Genomic DNA, 14,279 nt, shown 5'->3' with positions numbered 1-14,279 from the left:
ATTGGCTTTTATCCTAAGACTTTTCTCCAACAGTAACAAGATGGCTGCCCCAGTCCAAGCATCATATTCTCCTATGACAGTATCCCAAGGAAGGAAAAAGAAGTCAAGGCCAAAATGTACCTTTTTCCAGTTTTATCAAAGAAAAAAAAAACTCTCCAAGAGGACACCCAGGTAACTTCCCATTACTTCTCATTGGCCACAAGCGAGTTACATGGCCACTCTAGGTTCAGGAGAGATGTGGAAATGACTATGTGGCAAAAGTGAATGGGATTGCCAATACCAAAACACCCAACACATAATTCATCTTTTTAATCTAGATACATGGCCACTCCAAACAAAGCCAGGGTACTATTATCAAGAAAAAAGTCAAGAATAGCTTTTAAATAGGCAACCAAAAGTTTCTGACACATTCTCCCCTAAAGATAGAGGAGTAGAATATGGAGGTGAAGGGTTTTCTTGATTTAAAAATTTGGAGAATACTGGAAGATGAACTGGTTAGATTGGGGAAAGAGAGATGAGTTTCAACTGGGGTCACATAAACTTTGAAATGCTTGTGGTGCACTGAAGCAGGTCCACCAAGCAGATGAAAGGAAATGTGGAACTAGATCTTAGGAGAAAGTTGTGTGCTGGAGAGAGACATGAGAGCCATCAGTGTATTTGATGACATCTGAAGCCATGGACTTGATTGTGATGATCTAGGGAATATAGAGAGAAAAGAAGCAGAATCAGTGTGGAATGCTAATATTTAAAGGATGGGACTAGAAATTTAGATGCTGGAAGACAGCTTAGAAAGAAAAGAGAGAGAGATAAGAGGAAAATCACGTCAGGGTAATGTCATAAAAATCTGGAAAAAGTTTTGTGAAAGGACTGATAAAGAGAGTCAAATTCAGTGGACAAGTCAAATAAGATAAAGGTGGAAAATGTCAACAATACAACTAAGATGCTTAAAACATTACTGTTTGGTAGCGGTATTTCCAATAAAATGATTAAGAAAAGACCAAATTATAGTGGGTCAAAGAGTAAATGAGAACCAAGGCAAAAGAGAAAAGTGTTTAATAAGTTACAACACAGACAGATACATACACACATGGAAAATGCAGTTATCACTTAGGTTTTTGATATCTTAATAAAAAAACAATGAAAATGATAGAAATTTTATCTATCATATCTACGATTTTTTTGTATCTTTTCAGATACTCCTTAAATCATCTGTGGTGTCTGATCTTACTATAGTGGACATATGGGGACATAGGCAAGTATTTCATACGAACTCTTCCATCTCATAAATACTATAATTCAAGCTGGGATTTAATCTTAATTCCAATCCACACCAGTTTTGTGACCTTGTATTATGCGGTTTGTCCAAGGTCACATATCTAACTTGTTAAGGTAATTGGGCTTCAGATTCAAATCTGACTCCAAAGCCCACATTCTTCACCAATGAGATTTCTGGTGAACCTATTGAAGTATGAGTCAGCTCTCACTTTTATCAATGCCAGTATGACTTTAGTTTTTCCACATGTATCTACCTACCACCCCTTCGGCAGCACATAGACAAAATCAAGGCTATAAGAGAACAGATTGGATAAAGGTCCTTTAGTCAAGAATTCTTCCAAGAAGCAGGAGTAAAAGGGTTAGTCTCTATACTCCTACAAATGAGAGGTCCATCCCTTCCTTCCGTCCAACTGTGTCCTCTTCTGAACTTCCCAGCCATGTGTAGCTGAGACATGTTACACAGATAACCTGTTATACAGAGAAGTTCTCCAGCAAAAGGCTGTGTGAAAGAGGAATATAATCAAGTGGTGCCAATTATATAAATCAATCATGCAAATTTTACAGGCCATGCTATGTTCATTATGGAGGCCTTCCAAACAGCATCAGCTGTGATAATAAGCATTATGTAAATTACGTCATCTTCAAAGTAAAAAGTGTGGGGACAAAAAAGCTCTAAATATTTATTTGAAATCAACCACTCATAGTTTAAATGGTTTAGACATGTAATGTAGGGAACTGTTTTTCATTGAAATGGAGCGAATAGATTATTATAAAGAGTTTCAAAAGGAAAAGAATTATGTGAAATTTCAGTTATTTTTATGGGTTTTCCATGGCCATAAGCTTATCTTTTTTGCATTTTACTTTCTCCTCTCTACTAGTGAAAAAACAAAAAATGACAGAAGCCACGGCCAGATCCTTTGGGCTATTACTCTATATAACAAAGCAATTTAGGGAGGCAGACGGAAGATGAAGTCAACTTTTATGAGAAAGTTGCTCATGTTTTCCTCTGATATAACTTTTCCATTCAGATGTTTTATGACAACTACAGTCTCTAAGGACTGTCTAACTATGCAAAGTTAAGACTGATATTTTAAAATAAGACCTCCCCTATTACTTAATCACTGCAATCTGACAATAAAATCATCTGCCTATAACGGGCCAACTGCATAAACTGCTCAAGTCCGGAAAGCTGAAGGTCTAAAAGGACTCATCGTTTTATGCTGGGATGCCAAATTTTCCATTTAAACAGAAACTATGAGTCTGAACTTTCTTATGCCATCTATGAAATGAGACATTTTGCTATTTTTTTCTTCACCATGGGCATTTAAAACTAAAAATCTGATTGGTTTTCCATTAAATGATGGAAGAATCATCATCAGAAGTGCTTAGGATGATACAGATTCTCACATTTGGTAGCCTGTTGTTGTACAATGACAATAACTGGAATCCTTGAGATTTACTGGGTTATTATGCTAGTCAATGTGCTTCATATGCAATTTGCCATTGAGCGCACACAAGAACCTTACAGGGTAAGAACTATTATTTTCTAAGTTTTGCAGAAAAGGAAACCAAGACTTAAAGCCATTGAATAAACTTCCCAAGTCACACAGTTATCAAGTGGCAGTGGTGGGACTCAAACTCAGAATGTTTGAGATTAGAGTCCAATACTCTTAACCCTTATTTCAAAGAAAAAAGAAGGCATCAATTATTATAACAAATTAAAACCCTCACCTGGAAGACCATGTCAAATGGTTAATGAGTTAATGCAACAGCAAGAAAGGGGGCTAATGAATATTTATTTAAACAATATATATAGCATTTAAGAGATCTATAAATATAAACCTCTTTTTTCCACCTTCATTTTTGGTGAAAGAGAACATTTTGAGAAATAAACAAGAAAACTAAATGGATGACTCTAGGTCAGAACTATTTTAAGGAGACTAAATCTTGGTAAGTAGAGCCTGTCATGCTAAGCACTTAGGAAGTTTTCTAATATTTTACAAAGGAGAAGTATTTATGATCAATTCATTTGGTTTTCAAAGACTCAAAGGAAAATAAAGAAAAATATGCATTTTGTTACTAGTGACAGACTTTCTAATTATGACGTCTGTTTCCTAAACTGATGCTTCATAACCAGGTTAACAGGTTTCTCGTGCCATAGTTGTTATAAAATGATCAGTTGAAGACCCATCATTGACCCGTAGACCCAACTGTTCCAGAATGGAACAACTGAACGACATAATAGTCATGGTCTCTGAGGTGCCCATGGTTCCATCAGTTTGATTCTGTTTAATAGAGGCACTTATGAGGTACAAAGGAGCACTATTAATGATTATGATGAGTCAACTGATACAAAGCTATGGACATTTGATCACCCTAGCTAAAGGCCACCTTCTAGTCATCTCTTGGTGCTGCCACTGTCTGTTGAGGTAGGAGACTGAGACCCTTTTTGGAGCTTGGAGGTGCTAGAAAAGAGCTTTTGATAAGAGTGGGTGTGGGCAAAGTGCTTGAACCCCATTGAAGAGATAATATTAAAATTCTATTGACCATGTTTCTGTACAAAAACACTCCAGAGCTGGACTAGTGGGTTACGGTTTATGAGTTTTACTGTAGTTTGTGCACAAAAGAACCCAAGAATACACACAGACATAATCAGAGTGAGGCTGGTAGAGGCTGAAGGGATGAAATTCATGTGAAAAAAAAAGTGAGAAAATAAGAGAGTGTGCAAGGTTCTACAAAAGGAGAGAGAATAGGCTGTTTAAGTTGTGTAAGGAGCAGACTTTGGTTTCCCCTGTAGTAAATTTTGGTTTTGGATGTATGTCGAAATAAGAATGATGAGACTGATCACTAAGTGACCTGAGTTTACAAAAACTTGTAAATAGCCACAGAGTTTGACTTTGCATAGAAGGAACTATATATAATTCAGAAACCGGAAGCTTGAAAGAATCTAATGCAACTCTAGACACTGAGTTATCTCCTCCCCCTGGGCAACAAGGTTCCTTGTTTCCTGCTCTGCCATGATTGCAACTCAGCTACTCCCTCCTGTGGGTCTGGCATTCAACATCTCCAAGGTGGAGTATCTAAATTGTTCATTCACCCCCCTCATCCAGTAGAAAGCTCCTGCTGGGAAGAGCGGTTGTGTCAGAAAACTTAATATGATTCTAGTTAGCCTGCAGACCAGCTGTGTTTAGGTGAAATGCCTTCCCCTCCTTGTCCAATAGCCATGAATAGGGTAATGGGATGGCAGCAAATAGAATGTGGTTATCCATAGTGCTGGGACACCATACTTTCTTAGATGTCCTACCACTGCTCTGGCTGCTCCCCAGGTTCTTTTTCAAGCTTATACTCCTCTGCTAGGCATTAAATGTTGGATTTCCTTGAGGCTGAGCCTTAGGCCTTTTTGTCTTTCCCCACTATCTTTTCTCCTTATGTAATCTCTACCATGCCCATGGCTTCAGTTCACATACATATGCCAACTATTTCCAAATGTGTATCTCTTGCCTAGGTCTCTCCTTTGAGCTCTGGATTTAATATCTAACTACCAATTTGATATTTCCACTTTTATGCCTCAGAGGCATCTCAACTGCAATATGTTCTGGATTTAACTTATGCTCTCTTCTGCCTCAAATCTGCCTGTCTCCCAGTATACATCACTATTCATTCAGTTGCAAAAGTCATGAAGTTAAGAGTTATCCTTGACATATCCTTCTACCTCAAACCCATTTTCAATCTACCCCCTTGTTCTGTCAATCTCATTTCCTCAACATCTCTTAAAGCCATCCACTTTTTATGCTCTTCACAGCCACCCTAGTTCATGCTACCATTGTCACTCTCCTGGACCACTGCAGGGGCCCTCACATTAGTCTCCCTTATTTACTCTAGGCCCTTTTCAGTGCATTCCTGACACCACAGTCACAGTGAGCTTTAGAAAAGGCAACTCTTATCATGTCATTCTCCTACTTAAAATCTTCAGTGATTTTCTGTTGCTCTTGGAATTGAGAACAGCATCTTTAATGTGGCCCTGCATATCTAGTCTAGGCCTTGTCTACTTCATCACCTTCTTTTTGCACACTCTTACTTTGTTCTACCCACATTGACCTCATTTCAGACCCTTGTGAATGCCAGCATCTTTCCCTGTGATGAGTCCTTTCGATGGGCTGATCTCTTACATCGCAATCTCTATACTGCCTGGTCATCTAGAACTTTTACCCAATCTTCAGAACTTAATGTTTCCTCATCCCCATTTATGTCAAGATTCTTTGCTCTACACTCTCATAGGCCCATATTTATGTCCTTCAAAAGGATACATTAGTGACTTTATTATTAGGTTTTTTTTTATGTTTGTCCCCTCACAGACTCTAATATTCATATTAGCTAGGATCATCTTTGTTTTTATTTACCATTATTTCCTCAGGGCACCCAGTAAGTAATGAAGAATATATTTTAAATGGGCAGATGGATATGCTTGAGAAACTACCAAAGGGCATTTCCCTCAATAGCATACTGTAGGAATGATACAATTTCTCTTTGAACGGGTTTCTCATTATGTTAGTCACTAAAAGCATCTTAGATTTCTGTCAAAATAGGTAAAAAACAAAACAAACCAAAAGTAAGTGTTACCCACTGGTATATTTACTGTGACAGCAACAAAGTTAGACTCCTACATTCAAAAATGTTACTAACCTGAGAGGAAAAAAAGCCTAAGCTTCAAATTGAACCTGAATTTAGAAAGAAGCATGACATAAACAATGCATTTAAAAGGATGTTAATAATTAGAGCCTTTGTCTAGAGAGCGACCCTTAAGTTGTGCTTTTAGGAACTTATGTGTAAGGAAGATAGTGGCAGAGAAGAGATTTTTAAAATTCTCAATCTCAACTTGGAAGTACAGTATGTATGTTGTGAATAATCTATTCTAATACTAAAGACAATAAACTAAGCAGTTTCTCTAATAAAATATAAATGAATTTAGGAAGATTTAAATATATTCACATATAAAAATGTCTATAATTTGTTGATAAAAATAAACATGGAGCATTTGTTATAGTTATTTATTCTATGAAGGATGCATATGTCTCTTACTGAGACCAAATTCTTTCAGAATCTTGATGTAGTGCTGTCAGCACAACATCAAAAACAAAAAGCATAAAAGAAATTATTAATAGATTTGACAGTGTAAAAATGTCAAACCTCTTTATGTGACATACAAACACACACAAGCAAAACAATAACCAATACTTTTAGCAATGAGAACAACAAACTGAACAAAAATTTGACACACATAAAACATGAAGGAAGTCTCGAATATAAAAGGACCTCTTGAAAAATCTGTTGAATAGGATACAGCAAAAGCAATGCTTAGAGGAAAATTCATAGCATTGAATGCACATTTAGAAAAGATAGAAGTCCTAAAATCAATCATCTAAGTTTCCCCTTAGGAAACTAGAAAAAGTAGAGCAAATCAAATCCAGAGTAATCAGAAGAAAAGAAAGAATAAGCATTAGAGCAGTAATCAATAAAACTGAAAACAAGAAATTAATAGAGAATACCAACAAAATGAAAATCTTTTTCTTTGAAACAATCAATAAAATTGATAACCTCTATTAGGCAAAGTAAGAAAAAAAGAGCACAGATTACTAACATCAAAAATGAAAGGGAGACATCACTACAGATTCCATGAACATTAAAAGGATAATAAGGGAATACTATGAACAACTCTATGCCCACAAATTTGATAACCTAGATGAAATGGACAAATTCCATGAAAGATACAACTGCAAAAACTCACCCAAGAAGTAGAAGATATCTGAATATGTCCACAATTATTAAATGAATTGAGGTAATAATTAACAACCTTCCATAAAAGAAAGCACCAGGTCCAGATTCATTGACTGGTAAGTTCTACCAAACATTTAAAGAAGAAATTATAGCAATTCTCTACAATCTCTTTCAGAGGATAGAAGCATATGGAATACTTCCTAACACTCTATAATGCCAGCATTATCCTAACACCAAAAACAAAGGGACTACAAAAAAAGAAAATTACAGAGCAATATCTTTCATAAACATAAATACAAAATCCTCAGAATATATTAGTAAATTGAATCCAAGAATGTATAAAAAGAATTATACAACATGACTAAGTGGGATTTATCCTAGGTATGCAAGACTGGTTTAACATTTGAGAATCAATTAATATAACCCATCATATCAACAGGCTAAAGAAGAAAAGTCACATGATTGTATCAATAGATACAGAAAAAGCATTTGACAAAATCCAATATCCATTCATGATAAAAACTCTCAGTAAACTAGGAACAGAGGGAAACTTCCACAATTTTTGAATATCTACAAAAAAAAATCTACAGCTAACATCATATTTAATAATGAGAAACTCAAAGCTTTCTCACTAAGATCAAGAATAAGACAAGGACACCCCCTCCCATCATTTCTTTTCAACATTGTACTGGCAGTCCCAGTCGATGCAATAAGATAAGAGAATAAAATCAAAGTTATATTGACGGAGAAGGAAGAAATAAAGCTGTCTTTGCTTCAAGATGACATGATTGTCTTTGTAGAAAATCAAAAAGAATCAACACAAAAACTGCTGGAACTGATACACAATTATGACAAGGTTGCAGAATACAAGGTTAATATACAAAAGTCAATCACTTTTGTATATACCAGCAGTGAATAAGTAGAATTTGAAATTAAAAACACATTACCGTTTACATTAGCACCCTGAAATAAAATTCTTAGGTGTAAACCTAACAAACTATGTACAAGATCTATCTGATGAAAACTATAAAACTCTGATGAATGAACTCAAAGAACTGAATAAATGGAGAGATATTCCATGTTCATGGATAGGAAAACTCAATATTGTCAAGATGTCAGATCTTCCCAGCTGGATTGACAGATTAAATGCAATGCCTATCAAAATCCCAGCAAGTTATTTTGTGGATATTGACAAACTGATTCTAAAGTTTATATGGAGAGGTGAAAGACCCAGAAAAGCCAATATGATATTGAAAGAGAAGAACAAAGTTGGAGGACTGATACTACTCAACTTCAAGACTTATTATAACCTACAGTAATCAAGAGAGTGTGGTATTAGTGAAGGAATAGATAAATCAAAGGAACAGAATAGAACAACCAGAAATAGACCCACATAAATATAGTTAACTGATATTTGACAAAGGAGCAAAGTCAATATGATAAGCAAAGACAGTCTTTTCAACTAATTGTGCTGGAGCAACTGGACATCTGCATGCAAAAAACAAATCTAGACACAGACCTTACACTCCTCACAAGATTTAATTCAAAATTGATTATAGATCTAAATGTAAAACTATAAAACTTCTAGAAGATAACAAAGGAGAAAATCCAGGTGACCTTGAATATGGTGATGACTTTTTAGATATAACAGCAAAGACAAAAATCCATGAAAGGTATAATTGATAAGCTAGAAATGAGCTATCAAGCCATGAAAAGGCAGAGTAACCTAAATGCGTATTACTAAATGAAAGAAGCCAATCTGAAGAGTCAATATCCTGTATGATTTCAACTATATGACATGTTGGACAGGGAAAAATATGCATACAATTAAAAGATCAGCAGTGCCAGCCCCAGTGGCATAGGGGTTAAGTTTGGCACACTCTGCTTCAGTGCCCCAGCTTCAGTTCCCAGGCACGGACCTACACCACTAGTCTGTCAGTGGCCATGCTGTGGCATTAGCCCACAAACAAAAAGAGAAAGATTGGCAACAGATGTTAGTTTGGAGTGACTCTTCCTCAGCCACAAAGAAGAAGATTGGTAACAGATGTTAGGTCAGGGCGAATCTTCTTCTGAAGAAAAAAAATCAATGGTTGTCAGGGGTTGGAGTGACAAAGAGACAGGGCACGGGCAATTTGGGGAGCAATGAAAATAATCTATATGATACTACAATGATGGAGACACGTCATTATACATTTGTTCATACCCATAGAATGTACAACACCAAAAGTGAACTCTAATGTAAACTACAGACTTCGGGTGATTATGGTGTGTCAATGTAGGTTCATCAGTTGTAGCAAACGTACCACTTTAGAGGAGGATCTTGATAAAGGGGGAAGCTATGCATGTATGAGTAAGATATATATGGAAAATCTCCACACCTTCCTCTCAATTTTTCTGTGAAACTAAAACTGCTCTTAAAAAATTAAATCTTTAAAAACCCATTTATTGAAGAGGATAAATATCCCAAAGGAGTAGTCAATCATACAATCATGTAATTCAAAAAATAAGAAATATAAATGGCAAAAAAGTATAATCCCACTAGCAATTTTTTAAAATCTGCCAAATAAAACAATGGGATATAATTTTTTCACCTCCTATACTGGAAAACACTTAAAGAATAAGAATACCCAGTGTTGACATAAATGTTGGGAAACAGGCCTCTCAAGCACTCTTGGCAGTGTTAGGCAGTAATGGAAATAAATTGGGAGACTAATTCTGATGGGCAATCGGACAATATATGCGTCAAATTTTTAAAAATGTATACCATTTGACCTAGAAATTTAATCTGAGAAAATAATTGAAAACATGCAAAAAAATATTGAGAATAAGGATGATAATTTTAGCACTGTTTACAAAAGTAAACTCTAAAAACAATCTGAAGTTACAACAACAGATTGGTTAAAAAAATAATTATGGTAAATCTACTCTATGGAAAACTCTATGTTGATGTATATGTAGCGACTTAAAGATGTCTTTGGTTTATTGGTAAAATGCATATTACAAAATAGAATTTTCCATATATGCATATCTGTCTATAAATGTTTATAAATTCAGTAAATAGTCGCAAAATCTCAAGAACATTTACCAAAAGGTTAACAGTGGAAATTTGTGGGCAGTGAGATTATGAGTGATTTCCACTTTTATTCCTTTCTATACTGTTTAAAGTTTTAAATGAGCATTATTACCTTTATAATAAAGTTGAAAAAGAGCATAATATACACTCAGTTAATAATTTTCAAAAACATAGAGATAAGTCACACTTGTACTTATATCAGAGCTATATATACCTGCTAATACAGATATCAGCTCTTCTCAAAGCTGAAGATTTCTATGCTTTGGAGCAGACTTCCCTTTCCAAGAATAGTACGATAACTCTACCATGCCACCTAGTGTTAAGAACTTGTGATGTCTTGAGAAAGTTTTGCAACTCAAAAACGTTTTTAAATATTCCAGCTCACAATTCTATAGGCAATTTGAGCAAAACAAGTACAACTTTCAAAAAGGACACTGAGATTTGTCGTGAGTATATAGTTAGGCCAAAGTCCAAGTTGCAAACTTGCAGCTATGTCCTTTTTATTCAGTTGTAATTAAAGAAATCACAAAAGAATATCTAAGAGCCAGGGTGGTTAAATATTTAAACTGGTAAAGGGAGAGAGTGAGCCTTTGACCTCATTCTCACCTCTCACACACACACCCTTACCACATTGTGAATCCATGAGTCTATGCCCTTTAATTTTGCAGCACATGCATTGGTTAAAAGTACCTGTTATGGTTCTTTCCAATAGGGCTGCAGAGAGAATTTTATATGACGTCTCTTCCAATAAATAAGTTATCCAGGTTGTAGTCCATGATCCTTAGAGTTTTCATCTCCAGGGAGCTCTCTCTGAAAGGAATCAGCTGCCAACTTTTTGTTTCTTTTAAGCACCTCAATGAGACCCTGACAACAATGTAATATACCCCCCTTAAGCAAAGTTGGTTTATACATTTCTTCATCTAATTGCATAGGCCATCCTCTTATTATTTAAAAAGGGGATAGCTGATGCTTACCAAAACACATAGATCTAAGACTGAGAAGTATTAGTGAAAGAGCTTTTGGCCATAAGAGATTAAATGCTTCTGAAAGCTTTGCCAATTGAGTTTTGATTGTACTATTAGCTAAAATGTTGCATTATTGGCCAAATGTCACAAATTTAATTATTTGTCCAGTAAAATGAGTTCCCTGGTCACTGTGTAACTTGGTAGGAATTTCCCAAACAGGAATTATCCTTTCCAATAATTTACCCACTACTAAACCCATCGCTTTTCTGCAGGCAAAGGCCTCAACCCAATGTGAGAACACACAGATCATTACTAAGATATTTATATCCTTTAGATGGTGGCATTAGGACAAAGTTCAATTGTCATACCTCAAAAGGTCCCTTAGGAAGGGGAAAGTGACATTGTGACCCATGAAGCATTTTCCTGGGATTATATTTAAGATGTATAGTACAATGAGCATAAGCTTTATCAGCCACTGTGGGAAAAGTTTCCAAAAATATAGTTTTCCCCACAAAATTGTCTTTTCAGTTACCCAATGGGTAATTGATGCATATGCTGGAGTAGTGGCAACTATGCTCCAAAAGGCACTATGGTTGGTTATCAGGCCAGAATCACATCTGTGTGATGGTGTCAAAAATTCCCCCTTTTTGTTACCACCTTTCTCTTCTTCTGTGGTAATTTCTTGAGCCTGTAGAAGGAAATCTTTCACTGGGTTAGCAGAGTTAATAGAAAGTAGTGGGCATTCTCAAGGCTAGACAGCATAGCCAGCTTGGTAATGTCCTTATTTATTATTTAAGACCCATCTGTAAACCAAATTAGATAATAGAATGCAGTCATGGCTGTTTTTCTCTCGTGGTGCTAGAAGCAAGGTAGCAGGGTTACATAGTGAACAATATTTACCTACGCAATATAACCCATGAAGTTTTATCGTCATCTACTTGACAATATTTTCCATGCAATTTAGCATACCAAACAAGCCTAATTAATTTAGTATCTCCTTTATAGGAAGAGACAACAAATTTCTTTGAGAAGTCCCAGGGGCCCTCTGAATATTCTCAGAAAACTTTAAGTCAAAAGAAAAACTTCATTTAGGATTTGAAATTTGGGGAGCTTGTCAAAAATATCAAAAAGTTTTAAAACACGTGGTCAAACATGATCAGGTGTTTGCTGATCTTGTATTGCTCTGAAACACTGGTTGCTGTTAAATAATGTTTACTTATCCATTTAACCAAAGTCACAACAGATGTTAAAGATAAGCAGTTTTTTAAAAAACACCTTTAGTTCTTCTAATACAGAGATTTCAGCCTTTTAGAACATAAGAAATTATTTTGAAAAAACATAGAATTTCTGTCTTTTAGATAGATTTACTCAAAAAGAAAGAAAAACCTTTCATAATTCCATTATTAAGAGTAGACTAAAAGTCGAGGAAAATTATCCTTTTAAGAAAGACAAAACCAAATTCTAATTTTATACCAGCTTACTTTTGATATTAAAAATCACTTAATTAAATTTATTCCAATCTTAGCCAGCTTGACCATGTATAAAACTCTTTGCTCAAGGTTCCTCTTTCACAAATCTTCTATAACTTTCTTTTTCCATTCAGAATTTATCCCATGCCTTCCCTTTTTCTCCCCCAATACTTTATGACAAATTTGCCTTTCTTAACAAAACAAACAAAAATATTTCCTTTCCTTATACCCTCTTTACTTAAAACAAGCATCTTACTTTCATTGAATACAAAGATGTTTTCCTTACTAATTTTTAGCAGCTTTAATCACATATATTAATTAAAATTCTTAACTTACAGACCTTAATTTTTAGTGAAAACTAAAAAATAAGCAATTATAAACTGTCCTTTACATTAGCATTCTGTGGCTTGGAAAATTTATAAATATTTTTTATAATTTCTAGAAACTCTAAGGTTTCAAGTCACCAAAATGTTTTGAAGTTGAGTACATACATCATTACATATAATTATTGTTAAAAAGTTCACCCCCAAACTTTTATCTTTCACATCTATTTAGTTTACTTGTTTCCAATAATTATGTTTAGATGGCCTACAAAAACTTCATGAGACATTAAACAAAATCAGCTATCATTATAAGCTATTTTGCTGACAAATTTTGGAACAGAGATTCATGAATTTATTTGACTAATAAACCCAACCCTGAATGTCTGCGTCACATCCAATGCTGATAACTCAAAGGACGTGTCTATTTTAATCAAACCAACAAACTTAAGCTTTCATTTATAAAAGATTATTTCATATCAGCTTAACTTGAAAGACATTTGGGTTAGTTTCTATTACATTTAGAAATAATTTATATAAGCAGTTACTTTAATCCAATTAAATAGAGCTCCTTTAGAAATTATATCATCTGGAGGTAGAAAAATATCACATATATAACATATATATAGACAAAAACATAAACACACAGACAGAGGCAAAAAAGATTTTATAGACTCTCTTTTAAAAATTTCCTTTGAGTTTTGGGCAAGGGTGCTTTCATTGCAATCTGCCTCTCCAAAAGCTTCTTTCTCCCCTCATCCTCCCCCCTTTTTTTTTCCAGTCTTAGGAATCTGGGACGGTCTAGATAATAGCTTCCAGAGAGGTCACAAGTTTTTTTGAGATAAAAGGGGGAGGTTAGTTACTCATCAAAGGACTGACACACCCATTCAATTACATTTCCTTAATTTGCTTCTTTCCCCCTAGGTATTTAGTTTTATCTTAATTTAGGGAAGAACACCTAAAAAAAATCCTATCAGGCTTTGAATGTCATTTTCCAATTTGGTCAAAAAGGTCATGAGCACTCTCTTACATGTCTGGGTTCCTCCCATCAGCAGTCTAAAACTACCATGAGGGCTCAGAGCAGGTGGGCAAACAACCCTCACATGTGTGTCCCTAAATGAGCCATCAATTACTTAACGTGAACAATCACTATGGAACTCCCTATAGGACCGCAGTACGTCTCACTGATCAACCTCAGCCATTCCCACTAGGTTCTCAGTCATCTGAGAATGCCATACGGCTGAAAGGAGCTGGGGAACTGAATGAGTTTCAGCCTCTTGTTTTGATATTAAACAATTTGTTCAGACATTATAGACACAATTCTTTCCAAATTAAAGCCAAAATGTCAGCCTGCCCTGTTCAGTTCAAAGTTCCCTCTAGGCTCTCCTGGCCTAGGAAATTC

This window comes from Equus przewalskii, chromosome 1 (genome assembly GCF_037783145.1).
Source record: "Equus przewalskii isolate Varuska chromosome 1, EquPr2, whole genome shotgun sequence".
NCBI classification, from domain to species: Eukaryota; Metazoa; Chordata; class Mammalia; order Perissodactyla; family Equidae; genus Equus; species Equus przewalskii.
This window is presented reverse-complemented; position numbering follows the sequence as displayed.